This window comes from Rattus norvegicus, chromosome 4 (assembly GCF_036323735.1).
Source record: "Rattus norvegicus strain BN/NHsdMcwi chromosome 4, GRCr8, whole genome shotgun sequence".
In the NCBI taxonomy this organism is placed as follows: Eukaryota; Metazoa; Chordata; class Mammalia; order Rodentia; family Muridae; genus Rattus; species Rattus norvegicus.
The window spans coordinates 53,971,638-53,987,014 of record NC_086022.1 but is presented as its reverse complement, the minus strand read 5'-3'; the positions used below and the strand labels follow the sequence as shown (position 1 = coordinate 53,987,014).

The window sequence follows — 15,377 nt, the reverse complement described above, 5'->3', positions numbered from 1 at the left end:
ATATTTCATAATCTCACCTTTTGGAATGATCGTCCTGTTATTCTCATCCAGGGCCTTGCCTTCCTAAACCAGAGGAAGTGCGGTGGAGCTCATGTGTTCCTCAGTGTATCTAAAATTAAGTATTCAGTCGGCTGTTAAATTAAGATCTGACCTTGTGCAGCAGAAACACAAGTGTTCCCTGGCACACAAGAAAGAATTACCCATGACTTCTGTTGACTCTCATCAAAAGAAACACAAGCCCATGGAAGAATAATAAGATTAACTGAATTCTGATTGGTTCAAAGAGTTTACAGAAAACATGATCTGCCGACTCAGCTCCAGGGAGGCTTCTTGATGCAAGAAGACCTACCTTGCACTGACAGAAGTCAAAGCAGGCTGTAGTATGAAATCAGGATGTAAATGTGTGATTTCACGTGTCAGTGGATCCTCATACCCCGGGCAAGTTTCAATATCCACTATTTTTTTTTTCATCCCTCAACTTTTAGGCCCAAGTCAAATGACATCGGATGTGATGATCTTATACCAATTTACTGTCTTGACTGTGATTTGCCACATATGCACACAGAACTCTCAGCTATATCCACTCTGACCAAAAATGCACGGGTCAATAAGCAAGTATATGAAATAGTGCTGTTGTTTTATTTTTAAAGTATACAGCACATATAAGGCAAGCAAGAACAAAATAGAAAAGTATTTTAGTTTAAGGCACCATTTTCTTAGAGGGCCACAAAATCAGAAGGAAAAAAAAAAACTACAACCAATAAAATTCGCTATTTTATTTACCAGTTTCCTGGTGGGAACAACCTGCCTTGAGTTTATTTTGACAGGGCTCTATCTTTGTTACCCAGCCGCTGTCAACATTCACAGAGCCATCTGGCTTCTGTCTGTCCCTCTCCCTTCTCCAGTAACACAACCCCGCCCGAGGATCTCTGGCCTCCAGACTTCTGGGGTTGAGTGACATTTCCCAGCCCTCATCCCACAGCTCCAAGATGACAGCACTGGCATTGACCTTCCTGCCTTTTCTGACTGTAGGATTCTTGGAGCAGACGCAGGCTAGACTTGAGTCTTTCTTTTCACTTCTTTGTCTTTGGTACCATTGAGGAAATATGAATACTGTGGTAAATCTGCCATTGGCCTTCTACTTCAGAAAGACACGGTATGGAAGAAGCAGTCCTCCTGCCTGCACTTTAGCTGTGATAAACAAGGAATGTGTCTGTCATCCTTAAAGTAAACTTTGAAAAACAATTTGTATCACTGTAAACTGAAGACTGAAAGATAACGGATGGGGATTAAGAATCATACACATTTCCTAAATTATTAACGTGATGGAACTTTTTCATAAAATTTCTATCAAAGGCACTCAAGATGCTAAGTGCTTCAGTTGTCATAAGATGCTGTCTTAATGTCCATATTAAAAAATCAAGTAAGTCTTCGGAGTTTAATAGAACTTATGGAAAAAATGGGAACTCAACATGTTCAAATGTGGCTGGGCACACTACAGTAATGTGTTTGATCTGAAATCATTCTGTGCTATCACATGTATAGAATAGTTCCTGCACATCTCTGTTCCAAATCATATTCAATAGAGTGTTTAAAGAAGGAGAAAAATGAGAGACTTTGCTGTTAATGACCTGAGCTAATAAATAACAGACTTACAAACGAATATTGCTTTACCTCATGGTCTCTAACACCTTTGATTTACTTTAGAGTTTTGTATCATGTGTAGTAGTAGCAGCTTATAATACTAGCATTGAGGGGCAAGGCAGAGGCGGAACCAACATCTGTTCAAGGTCAGCTTGGCCTACAGACTAATACCCTTTCCCAAACAGCAAGAACTATCTGGACCCAATGTACTCACCAGCATTATGGAAACAGGAACAATAATGTGCCTATGTTATCCATGACCTTTATGAGGCTTTCCCTCAAGTACGCAGTCATCCATACGCATATGTAATAGCATCCTTAGAGTAAAGAGTGATCTGCTCATGTTATTAATAATTTTACCTTCACAATTGCCATTTTTGAAAGTGTCGTTTCTCAAAGTGAAAATGAAATGAATCTGATTTCAAACCATGTACGTGTGGAATTGTAAAATAGCACATAATTTGTTTAAGTGTGCCTTCGATTTGCTGGTGGGGGTGAGTTTCAGAGAGCAGCGGTATGACTGAACAGCAAAGGGCGATCGAATAGCAACCTCCCGATGAAGGTAAATTTAATGTGAATGACATCCAGAGACACCTCCCTCCTCTCTATATTTAGGAACAAATGCATGTCCTGGTTCAAGGGGGATAAATATAGCACAGGACATGGAGAATCTGAGGTTAGAATGCCTGAGATGTACTGTTAGAGACGCCCTTGGACTCAGCTATTTCTGTTTAGGGAATAAAAGAGTTTGGGTGGCATTGAATGGGAATTCCAAGGGAGTGGTGGAGTATCTCTGTGTCCGTACTTAATGAAGGCACCTGCAGGCCCTGACTGCTTCACTTTACCACAGGTACTCTCTGTTCCTGAAAACAAGTAGGAGGCTTGTCTGCAGTCTTGTCATCATGAAATGAAATACACCTCTTGCTACCATTACACATAATCCATGCACTGTCCCTCAGAGCCATTTATTATACCCCACTACAACAGTTTCTTTTTATAGAGCCCTATCAGAACTGCAGACTAAGCTCTGCCTTCTGAAAAATACTGTTATTATTCTAACACTGTAGGGGACGCCTGTGTTATCCTAGCATTGTACTGACAGTAAGCAATATATCCTGTTAGGAACAAGGTAGAAATGAAAGGAAGGAAGCCATCAGTTTGTATCTTGCTTCCAAAGTACTTGGATGATTGCCTTGTTTCTTCAGGCTGGACACCAAAGAACTAACACTGAGTCAAATGTGTTAGCACCAGACTCCTCCAGGAGAGCTCATGTCACATACTTGTGTAAGAGCCCATGGTGCTGACATCATTCTAGCTATTTCACAGCCAAGCAGCATCACAAAAGCAAATGCAGGAGAGGAAGTTTTAGTGAAATTCCTGAAAAAAATTAAAAATAAAACTACCATATGATCCAGCATTCTATTTCTGAGCATATGGCCACTGGAATTAGAAGCCAGCATCTCAAAGGCATGTGTTCCTGCCAATGTTGACTGCAGCATGATTCACAGTAGTCAAGAGATACAACCAAGCCAAATAGCCAAGAGTAGATGCCCAGTATATATTATAATGCAATGTTATCCAACCATCAGAAAAAACAGGCATTGCAATGAGATGGATGAACCTAGGAGGGCCTGTGTGACATAATCCAGATAGATACAGACAAACACCGACTAATACCACTTGTATGTGAACAGATCTCACAGGAAAAGAGTAGAGTAGTTTTCTCCTTCTTGTTACTGTTTGTGCCCTGAGCTGACCCTATGCCACAGCTCTCTCTACTCAAATCCCGCCAGGAGGGAGCTGGTCTCCGTGAGTGCTGACACACACAGACTTACAGGGGGGTCAAGCCACTGTCAGAGACAGCAAGACCAGCCAACACCAGAGATAACCAGATCGTGAGAGGCAAGCACAGGAACCTAAGCAACAGAAACCAAGGCCACTTGCCATCTTCAGAACCCCGTTCTCCCACCACAGCAAGTCCTAGATATTCCAACACACTGGAAAAGCAAGATTCAGATTTAAAATCATATCTCATGCTGATGATAGAGGACTTTAAGGGGGACATAAATAACTCCCTTGAAGAAATACAGGACAACACAGGTAAACAGGTAGAGGTCCCTCAAGAGGAAACACAAAAAAATCCCTTAAATAATTACAGGAAAGCACAACTAAACAGTTGTGGGAGGAATTGAACAAAACCAGCCAGGATTTGAAAATGGAAATAGAAACAATAAAGAAATCACAAAGGGAGACAACCCTGGAGATAGAAAACCTAGGAAAGAGACCAGGAGTCATAGATGCAAATATCACCAACAGAATACAAGAGATAGAAGAGAGAATCTCTTTCTTTTTTTTTTTTTTTTCGGAGCTGGGGACCGAACCCAGGGCCTTGCACTTGCTAGGCAAGCGCTCTACCACTGAGCTAAATCCCCAACCCCTAGAAGAGAGAATCTCAGGGGCAGAAGATACCATAGAAAACATCCACACAACTCAAAGAAAATGCAAAATGCAAAAAGCTCCTAACCCAAAACATCCAGGAAATCCAGGACACAATAAGGTCAAACATAGGGATAATAGGTATAGAAGAGAGCGAAGATTCCCAATGTAAAGGGCCAATAAATAGCTTTAACAAAATTGTAGAAGAAAACTTCCCTAACCTAAAGAAAGAGATGCCCATAAGCATACAAGAAGCCTACAGAATTCCGGATAGATTGGACCAGGAAAGAAACTCCTCCCGTCACATAATAGTCAAAACATCAAATGCACAAAACAAAGAAAGAACATTAAAAGCAGTAAGGGAAAAAAGTCAAGTGACATATAAAGGCAGACCTATCAGAATTACACCAGACTTCTCACCAGAGACTATGAAAGCCAGAAGATCCTAGGCAGATGTCTTACAGACCCTAAGAGAACACAAATGCCAGCCCAGGCTACTATATCCAGCAAAACTTTCAATTAACATTGAGGGAGAAAACAAGATATTCTGTGACAAAATCAAATTTACACAATATTTTTCCACAATTGGTCTCTTTCTATAACATGGCTAATCAGGCCCTCTCCTCCAATCCCTCAGTACTGTTGCTTTTAGAGTGGCTGGTCCCTTAGCAATCATAATGTTGGGTAGTATTTAGTGAGGTTTTGTTATATAACTAAGCATTACACCAAGTTCTGTGCTTGGGGCTCCTGAGCAGGCACACAGTTTTATGCTGTACAAAGACCCTTAGGTGAAAGAACAAAAAGATTAAATCATTTCCAGGCACCTATGTGGTACTTTGGGTAAGAGGTGCCTCCACCAAGTTTCAGAGTTTCTGACCTCCACAAAGCAATTTTTATCTCTGTGTATAATTCACAGTTAATTCCCACAGCCTTCCTGAAAGGTCGGTGGCATGTCCTAACACTGTGACCATTTCCCAGGGAAGAGGGATAAATCAAGGGGTTAATTAAAATTTTGCACAGTCATTTAGCCAATGGGAGAAGCAGCTAGGATTCTAACCCAGACAGAGTTAAGCATTTTATGCTAGATGTTCTCAAAAGAGGGAATGTGTTTGGGAACAGACACTTACTTGGCCTACTCCCAGCCATTCTGCTCCTAGTAGAGCCAGAGATGCTGTATCTGCCCATGATGCTGAGTGATTGCCTAAATGACAGGAGGCAGAGGCACACTCAGCTATCCCTGTGACTAACGAGTTTGCCTGTGATGGTTATTTCTCTCAGTTACTCGAGCCACTCAAGTAACAGAGCTGAGAATGCATCAACCGGTTCTGTGTTGAGAGCCTGAATATGTAACACAGCTTAGGGGTCACCAGTGGCCATAGTTAAATCCATTTCCCCCTCTAAACAGGCGGGTATATAGGATTCCTGAACAAGAAGGCCAGGTGGGTAAAATTAAGGGACCTCACCCTCAGGGATCTGGTTTCCCGTTCTTGCTGGGTAAAAGCCTACCATTTTCTAGACAGCTCACAAGCTGCTATAAAGGTAGACTATTCGAAAACAACAACCTGGTCTTTGAGAAACATCTCAAAACAGACTGTTAAAATGATCTATGATCAGGCAAATGTCAAAACTACTGAGTCTGTGAGTTTAGCCATGTTAGCTTTCCTCTTTCATCTCTGCACCTGAATGCTGTTCCTTGTAAGTTCCCGTACCGTTTCACGTACGAGAAGAAATTCTTTAAGAGCAATAAACAAAGCAGTTTATATTCTTAACCGAACTTTAAGCTTTACCTGATTTTTTTAAACCTTGTTTAATCTTGATGATAGATGTTAAGAGAGGTCTGCCTCTTACTTAACAGTTGGTAGCACTTAAATGTAAAGTATGCGCTGTCTTTTTCTTTAACAAACAAAAGAACAAACTTTGTGTCACATCGACTTACTTTGTAATCATTTTAACTGAAAATGGCTCCCATACGTTCGTATATTTGAATATTCAGTTCCTGGTTGGCAAAACTGTTTGGGAAGGATTAAAAGGTATGGAAGAGGTATGTAACTCTGGGACAGCTTTGAGGTCAAAAGCTCATGCTGTTTCCAGTTAGCTCTCTTTCTGTTCCATGGTTTTGAATTACATGCAAAATCTTAGCTACCGCTCAAGAGTCAGGCCTGCCCACCTTCTGCCATGCTCCCTGCCATGATGCTCATAGACTCACCTCTGAGTCTCAAATAAACTCTTTCTTCTACAAGTTGCCTTAGTCAGGACATCTCTTCACAACAATAGAAAAGTAACTAAGATACCTTGAGAATAAAGAATTTGTTTCTTTAGAGCAAGTCAAGATATTGGGATCACACTGAGGTGCATAAGAAAGGTGCTTTGGGGCTGGAGAGATGGCTCAGTGGTTAAGAACACTGACTGCTCTTCCAGAGGTCCTGGGTTCAATTCCCAGCAACCACATGGTGGCTCACAACCATCCGTAATGGCATCTGATGCCCTCTTCTGGTATGTCTGAAGATATCAACAGTGTACTCATATACATAAAATAAATAAATCTTAAAAAAAAAAAAAGAAGAACGGTGCTTCTCACGCTGAGCCTATTGCCTCAGTCTGCACCTCTTGCTGCTCCTTACACATCCACTCTAGGTTCTTGGTCATCTGCCACTTGGGTCTCAGGCCCTTCTTGTTACGCTGCTGTTTCTGTCTGTACAAGTCATTTTGTTCTTTACAGACTGTCTTGATCTCTCTGTTCTATTGCTGTGAAGAGAAACCATGACCAAGGCAAACCGTGTAAGAGAAAGCATCTGACTGGGAGCTTGCTTACAGTTTCAGAGGTTTACTCTGAAGCTTTCGATGGTGGAAGCACAGGGGCACACGCGCTGCTGGAGCAGTGGCGGAAAGCTATCTTCTGATCTGTTGGCAGGGAAAGAGTGAGACACAACTGGCCTGGTAGGACCTTTTGAAACTTCAAAGCTCCACCCCCAGCCGCACACTTCCTCTGGCAATCCATACCTACACTAACAAAGCCACACCTCCTAATCCTTCTCAAATAGGACCACTACTCATGACTAAACTTTCAAATGTATGATCCTATGGGGGTAATTCTCATACAAACCACAATGACTCAGCTTGAGCCTTCTTCCTCTTTCTCATGAACTTCTAATCATGCCAGAATCCATCTTCTCCCTTCATTTCTGTACCTTGTTTAACTAGTCTTCAAGAGAAATTATTTACGTCCCTATATTGTATCAGGTCTTATTATAAACACTTTGAAGATGGGGCAGAGTGACGCTGGGTTTTTTAGAGTGTGGTCATTTGACAAATGTGAATTTAACCAAAGGCGAGGGGCTGAACAATGGCAAGAGGATCCTCTAACTTCATTGTGTACTTTATGCTTTTTAATTTGACTAATCTCCAGATAGGACTTCTATAGCATAGGAAAAGATAAGCTGGGTGTCTTAAGGCAAATTCACAAGTTATTCCATAGCAAAGTCAACTTGTTTTAAAATAAGAATCCAGTGAATAATTGACTTACTTTGTGGGCTTTTCCATAATTAACTGAGTTCCCAGAAGATAAAGAACTTTATGTAGACTTGTGAATCCCATAGTATCAGGTACATTTAAAGCTTGCTCTTAGTTAATTTTTTACTTTCTTTTTGACTACAAGTATCTTAATGAGTTGTCAAACAAGAGTCAGGCAGAGACTTAGTAAACATGGAAAAGCATAAAGACTACTCAGGTATTTTTGAGCATGTCCATTGTTTATTTTTCATAAGAGCAAATTGCTAATGACAAGGAGTTTGGAAACAAACATAATTATTACAAGTGAGCACATAACAACGCAGAGATATCATAAGTGCTACTTTAAAAACAACCATAACAGAGAGATATTTAAGACATTCCCAACTGAACTTTGAAAGAGTTAAGGAAAAACAAAATTCAAGTCAAGAAAACATCTTAAATGACAGCATAGTGTTTTTCCATACGCTAATGTCATGTACAAATAAGACAGTTAAGAAAGGCCCTCAAGAGTTATAACTGGAGACCCTAAAGAAGGAAGATTGAAAATAGCAAGCAAGAATTGGGACCTACATCAAGGGAATATTCCTCAAGTAAAAGAAGATTTTAAGGCAAACTACAGAGGCCAGGGTGAAGTCACTGTAGCTGCCAGTACAGGGACGTGAACTAGCTATACCAGTGGATTTTGAAGAAATATGAAAATGAGTCCAGTTTTTTTTTTAAAGTCTCGTCATCTACAAGAAGAAGCATGGCTTCAGGTAACAGGTCTCCAAAGTTATGTCTTCCAAATGCTCAAACTTACGACACTTGCACCTGAATTACAGGGAGAGTCCCACAAGACCTTTAGAAAGTTGCTAGAGATGGACTTGAGCCAAATGATACAATCAGAAATAAGCACGAGAAGTGGATGAGTGGAGTCATTGGAAACGTTCTACTGTCGGACTAATGAGTGCATAAATGCAGCGTCTGGATTACCGAGTAGAATGCTGCTGTTCTATGCCCTGAAATTAGAGCCGGGTCTATTAATATACTTTAGAGACAAGAGAGAAGTCAAGTGGTATTGGACGTCTCAGCTGGAGTAATGAAGGTGAAAGGAGATACCCTGAATGATGTAGCAAATACTGGAAGTTCAAGCATATCTACGTGAAAGCAAATGCTAAGTATCACAAGCTTTTAGTAAAGTCCATAGAAGAGAGGCAGAGGAGACAGGAGGAGGATACAATGTATTTTCCCCTATGAGGGTACTAATAGGCACTATACAACACAACCAAAAATCAAGGAAATTATGCATATTAGAGTTAGGGCTAAATTTAAAAATCAGCCCTCCTAAATAGTTAATAAACTACAAAAAAAAACAAAACAAAACACCAAAACCAAAAACAAACAAACAAACAAAAACCCCCTGATGTGTAGGAAAATACTTTTTGAATGACCAGAATATAGCTACGTCTTTCATACCCAAAGTGTAAATGAACCTCATTGACTATAGAAAGATTAGCATGTGAGCATGTGCACATTATACTTTTACCTCTTTCCTTATTTTCTCTTTCGTGTCCTAGAATCCAAAGGACCTGGAAACTAACAGGATCAATAAAAATCCAATGGGGACTCAAAGACTGAAGAAAAAAAGGAGATAAAGAAATGAGAATGTATCAAGGTAAAATGAGACAGGGAACTCTTCCACATTTTGTGGCCTGCTTGCTGCTGGGAAGAAGTGAATTTATTTCTTGAAACCTTTTTGCATGACTTAAAATCTTTTGTGCAAAGTACAGGGGATTGAGGGGAACAAACGCAGGACCGTAAGATTTTGGGAGAGATGGGCAATGACATGGGTAGGTAGGATGAAACACTTTGTAGGGGAGTCTTCAGACTTGGGCAGGTAGGCATGGTGCTACTGGCTATGGGACTACTACAGAGTATACTAGGTAGGGCAGTGCTACGATGTAGGCAACATCCTATGTAAAACTGTTTCCAGAATCTGGTCCCCACCCCTCCCCTAACATTATCATCTGGGGAGTTGTTAGAAATTCACATTTATTCTTTATCTAGCTCTGTACCCCATTTTTAATAGGGTTATTTGTCTCCCTGCAGTCTAACTTCTTGAGTTCTTTGTATATTTTGGATATAAGGCCTCTATCTGTTGTAGGATTGGTAAAGATCTTTTCCCAATCTGTTGGTTGTCATTTTGTCCTAATGACAGTGTACTTTGCCTTACAGAAGCTTTGCAATTTTATGAAGTCCCATTTGTTGATTCTTGATCTTAGAGCATAAACCATTGGTGTTCTGTTAAGGAAAATTTCCCCCAGTGCCCATGTATCTGAGGCTCTTCTTCGCTTTTTCTTCTATTAGTTTGAGTGTATCTGGTTTTATGTGGAGGTCCTTGAGAATATCGAATGGGTGAGAAGCACCTAAAGAAATGTTCAACATCCTTAGTCATAAGGGAAATGCAAATCATAGCAACCATGAGTTTCTACTTCACAGCAGTAAGAATGGCTAAGATAAAAAACTCAGGTGACAACAGATGCTGGCAAGGATGTGAAGAAAGAGGAACACTCCTCCTTTGTTGGTGGGATTGCAAGCTGGTACAACCACTCTGGAAATCAGTCTGGAGGTTCTTCAGAAAATTGGACATTGCATTACCTGAGGACCCAGCTATACCACTCCTGGGCAAATACCTAAAAGTTGCTCCAACATATAAGAAGGACACATGCTCCACTATGTTCATAGTAGCCTTATTTATAATAGCCAGAAGCTGAAAAGAACCCAGATGTCCCTCAACAGAGGAATGAATACAGAAAATGTGGTACATATATACAATAAAATACTACTCAGCTATTAAAAACAATGACTTCATGAAAATCATAGGCAAATGGATGGAACTAGAAAATATCATCCCGAGTGAAGTAACCCAATAACAAAAAGCCACACACAGTATGAACTCACTGATAAGTGGATATTGTCTCAAAAGCTCAGCTTATCAAGATACAATCCACAGATCACATGAAGCTCAAGAAGAAGGACGACCAAAGTGCAGATGCTTCAGTCCTTCTTAGAAGGAGGAACAAAAATATTCATAGGAGGAGATATGGAGACAAAGTTTGGAGCAGAGACTGAAGGAAAGGCCATCTAGACCCTGTCCCACCTGGGGATCCAGCCCATACACATACAGTCAACAAACCCAGTCATATTGCTGATGCCAAGAATTGCATACTGACAGGAGCCTGATGTAGCTGTCTCCTGAGAGACTCTGCTAGAGCCTGACAAATACAGCAGTGGATGCTGGCAGCCAACCACTGAACTGAGAACTGGTTCCCCATTGGAGGAGTTAGAGAAAGGATTGAAGGAGGTGAAGGGGTTTACAGCCCATAAGAACAACCATACCAATCAACCAGAGCCCCAAGGGACTAAACCACCATCCAAAGAGTACATATGGACAGACCCATGGCTCCAGCTGCATGTGTAGTGTAGCAGAGGATGGCCTTGTTGGGCATCAATGGGAGGAGAAGCCCTTGGTCCTGCAAAGGTTCGATGCCCCAGTGTAGGGGGAATGTCAGAGCTGGGAGGCTGGAAGGGATGGTTGGTTGGGTGTGGGAATACCCTCATAGAAGCAGGGGATGGGGGGATGGGTTAGGGGGTTTCTAGAGGGGAAACGGGGAAAGGGGATAACATTTGAAATGTAAATTAAAAATATTCAGTGAAATGAAAATATCTAAATTATCCAATAAAAATGTAAAAAATAAAAAAGAAATTCACATTTCTGTGTTACCCTAGACTTCAAAACCCTGATAAGCATCAAAAACAAGGATTTGGGGAGCATTTTGGGCAGGTATTGACTGAGATCCAGCATTTTCTGTTTGAATAAACCTTCAGAGGACTCTAGTGCCCCCCAATGTTGGAGAGTCAATATTTTGGAAGGCATCTGAGTTAGTGAGTTACTTAGAAGCAGTTTTAAAGTGTTGAGAAACTAGAACAGAGTAGGGAGAAGTTCTCACACAGCCAATCAAAAGAAGATAGGGTTTGGTAGGCAAGTTTCCACAAAGTAGAAAACAGAGAAAGTGACTCCAAGGGACATTTTTGGGGGAAAGACTATGAACAAGTAAACACTGAGCACAGAACTAAGAGTCACTGGAAATAGATCTTGTTTTGTTGTTCGTGAAACTTCAAAATAAAACTTTCACTTGTTTGTAATATTATCAAGATTTATGAATGTGATTATTAAATAAAATTCAGTCAAAATAATATGGTTAAGTTTGTAATTTCCTTCCCCTTTACCCCTCCCCACACCCCAAACAAAGTAGTGGTAGCTTTTTGCTATTTGGTTAAATTAGTAAGATGTAACCATGATAAAACCAATTTCAAACCCAGAGGCATGGGGAGAGACGTGTAAGCACGGAGCACATCTGCTGGAGTAAATGAGGAGACTTGAAGGCAGTTTCCTATTCTATTCAGCTTTACCTGGTCCTCTCTTAAAACAGCTCGTAAGTGAGGACAAGGCTACTGGACAGAAGCAAGCCAAGAGGGCTCACAGCAGCCCCAGTAGCCCCTGTAAAAGGATGGAATGAAAGGCACCAGGAGGGATAACGTGGTGTGAAAGAGGGGAGCGCCTAAGAGACTACAAAGATTTAACTGTGCCCCGTCAGGTCACATTTTCCTTTAAAGAAATTTGCTTCATATTTCTAGTTGTCTCAATGACTCGCTTAAGTCATTCCATGCTGTGCCCCATTCTTTATCCTTTGTCTCCTAACTCTTCCTAGTTACAAGAAACAGTTTTGTTTGGTTTGCTTCCCTCCCATAGTTTCCCTAAGAGTCTCTTTGCCAGCTCCCCCACAGCCAACACAGACAGCTATGCTTTAAAGATACGATGTAAATTCCACTTAATTTTCTTCCTCCCCTCCTTTGGTGTTGAGCTGCTGTGAATGACCGTTCCTGTCATGCCTCTTACTCAGTAGGATTTCATTATAATCACATGCACCTTTCTCCAGCCCAGTCTCGTTCCAGATTCTGACAACGCACGGACTCCTTTATTACCTAATTTCTCCTTAAGTTGGTCTCACAATCTGTATTAAAAATGTATGTGATGTAACACACTTAAGTATCATACAAGGCCACACGATCCAGGCTTCTTTAGTTATTTACTCCTCTTAGCTATGAGTATTTGAATGCCAGGTGGACTGTGAATTCCTGCTACTTTGAAACAGATTTTCTCCCCCATCATCTTCATAATGCTGAGATATTCTGGGCCAGACTCCTTTACTCTGTACTGATTATATTTCATCACAAATGAATCTGCCAGAACACACACAACACACCCCAAACAAACAAACAAACAAACACCAACCATCAAAATCCTCCAGTATCTAAGTGATGTAAGATTGTCATTAACTTCTGTCACCACCTGCTGGTCAAAAGCCATACTGCTCATGAATTAACTGGAAAAAGGAAGGGCAGTGTTTGGGATGTTTGAACTGCATTTGCATTACATTTGTAGCAAAGAAAGGGCAAATTTGTTTAACTATAAAGACTCCTAAGGTTATTTCTTTCTTCCCCGTAGGTTATTCTGTTTTATTTAACATTGTATACTACAGGCAAGGAACTTGGGCCCCAAAGCTATGTTCACAATGAAATTTTGAGGGGTGGGAGAAGCATATGATAACACTATTTAGCCAGGCTTTCCAAACGTGTGGATTAGTATAAGAATTCCACCCTGTACCATTGGAAAAGCTTTTTATAATTTTAGAGAGAATTAGGGAGGTCCTGATGTTGGTTCTTTTTTTTCTTTGCTTCAGTAGTTAACGCAGATGTTCTCCCTTTCCTTGTCAGCTCCTAAAGCAGGCACCACATTTTAAATTCATTGTTTTGTTACCCCACTGTGCTGTTTTTTTAAATGACATGACCAGTGCTATAAGTAAACATGACATTTTTTGTTATTGTTTCTTTCTTTTATTTTTTTTCCCGGTAGAAAATTTCCCAAGAAGTAGGCTTGGCTAAAGTGAGAGGTGGGAGAGTCTGGTTTAGTGATCTGACAGTTGAAGGTTTTTTTTTTTTTTTTTTTTTTTTTTTTTTTTTTTTTTGTATTTATCTAGAAAGTGTCTTGGTCGCAAATGCTTTGGGCCTTGAAACTGTCCAGAAAACAGGACTCTCAGTCCTCGGTTCTGATGAGAAGGCTAGGCTGATTCTACGACAGGCTTCAAATTAGCAGTTAAGGAGACTAGGCCTAAATCTCTGTTTCCAAGAACTGGGCAATTATGAGCAAGTCCAGGCCTCAGAAGCTGCCCTGCTACCTGGCCCAAGGCAAGGACTATGGGTCAGCGGCAATTTCCAGACTTCCTCGATTACTTCCTCAGTAACGGTTTCCAGTCCCCCACATCCCAGTAATGGGATGTCCCTAGAGATGAAGTAGGATAAGGGTCACCTACCCCAGAATGCACTAATGTTCTTTAAATCAGACCTTCAAGCTCACTTGTTTGTCTATCTTGATAATGGGAGACCCCACCATGATGGGCTTCTGCAGAATAAAACACTGCGCTTACATAATATGTGAGTCTGGGGTATCATTCTTCAGTGAACCATGGACGCTCACACTGACTGTTCCCTCTGGCTGCAGCATCCTTTAGCCAGTTCTGTGTATCAACAATTCTTTACTGAGCTTCCCATCTGCACATAAATATCACCTTCTCAGAGACAGGCTGTACACTGCTTATTCCCTTTGAAAATGGTCACACTGGACAACTTTACTTATTACTTTTGTTGTTCCTGCTTCTGAACAAATGGTCCGAGAGAAAAAAAATCTCCAAGTGTCTGGGGTTTGGTTAACTTATTCTGCTTCAATGACTCTAACAGGGCTAGTTAGGTTTTGGAGAGGGGAGTATAAACTGTCTGGCTTGGCACTGCTATCGCTTTTGGTACAAGCCATGGATGATAAGAGAGTTATGTCAAAGGGAGGAACTGTCCCCTTGGGCAAATGACCTCACCATTACTTGGGTACCAAGACGTTCTCTTACCATTGTTTTTCCTAGTTTTTTCTTCCATCCAGTCAGAACCCTGGATTTCATTAACCACTTAATTTTGTTAAGATGGAGCCAAAAAAATAAATAAATAAAAAAGAAGAAGAAGCCCCCAATCACTGAGAAGCAGAACCACAGGCTCCAAGTCTGGTTGAAGGTTAGAGGACCTGAAGAGTAAATTCTTTAAGATGTGGTGGGGTTAAGAGTGTGACTCTAGTTCTCCCGCCTCAAACTTCTCTCTGGTATTTACACTTTCCTAACATCAACCTTTCGCAGGATTGGGACATTTATTCCTCTGGGTCAGTCATACAGTATACTTCTACCACCTAAGAACCCAGAACATTCTATTCTCACAATGTTTGTTAAAACATTCCTAGATCCCCTTCTGATATCACAGATGCCATGGGATGTGTCCCTTTATAGTGAATTCTATTGTACCTAGCAAGCTTTCATTCAGTGTACCCCTCTACAATGAGTTGGTTCAGAGACCTAACTTAGAATACCACTAGCAAGATTTCATTTACAGTGTGCACCTCTACAAACGGTTGGTTCAGAAATCTACCTATTTTTGTACCACATGGAAGCGATCAGTTTTGTAGTACCTCATAGCCTCGATCAGCCAAGTCTGTCTACTCTCGGTGTCTTTAGCAAATACTGCCCAGAAGACGCTGGAATTGAAAGTTACAAAGAACACATGCATCTTTTATAAAGCCATGATTCCACATTCTAGAACACACTTAACAATGACAGATGTTCTTAGGACCTGGAAAGACGGAGAATAGAGAC

At 40.9% G+C, this 15,377-nt stretch overlaps 1 long non-coding RNA gene across 1 annotated transcript in view; it reads left to right on the top strand.

The window, feature by feature from the left end:
* Window positions 1–11,141, top strand: part of LOC108350676 (uncharacterized) — a 59,963-nt gene extending 48,822 nt beyond the window's left edge. Inside the window, exons 4-5 of the long non-coding RNA XR_005503486.2 lie at window positions 9,147–9,244; window positions 10,069–11,141. This is a non-coding gene — a long non-coding RNA (uncharacterized LOC108350676). The remainder of the gene's footprint in view (window positions 1–9,146; window positions 9,245–10,068) is intronic.
* Window positions 11,142–15,377: the final 4,236 nt, after the last annotated feature.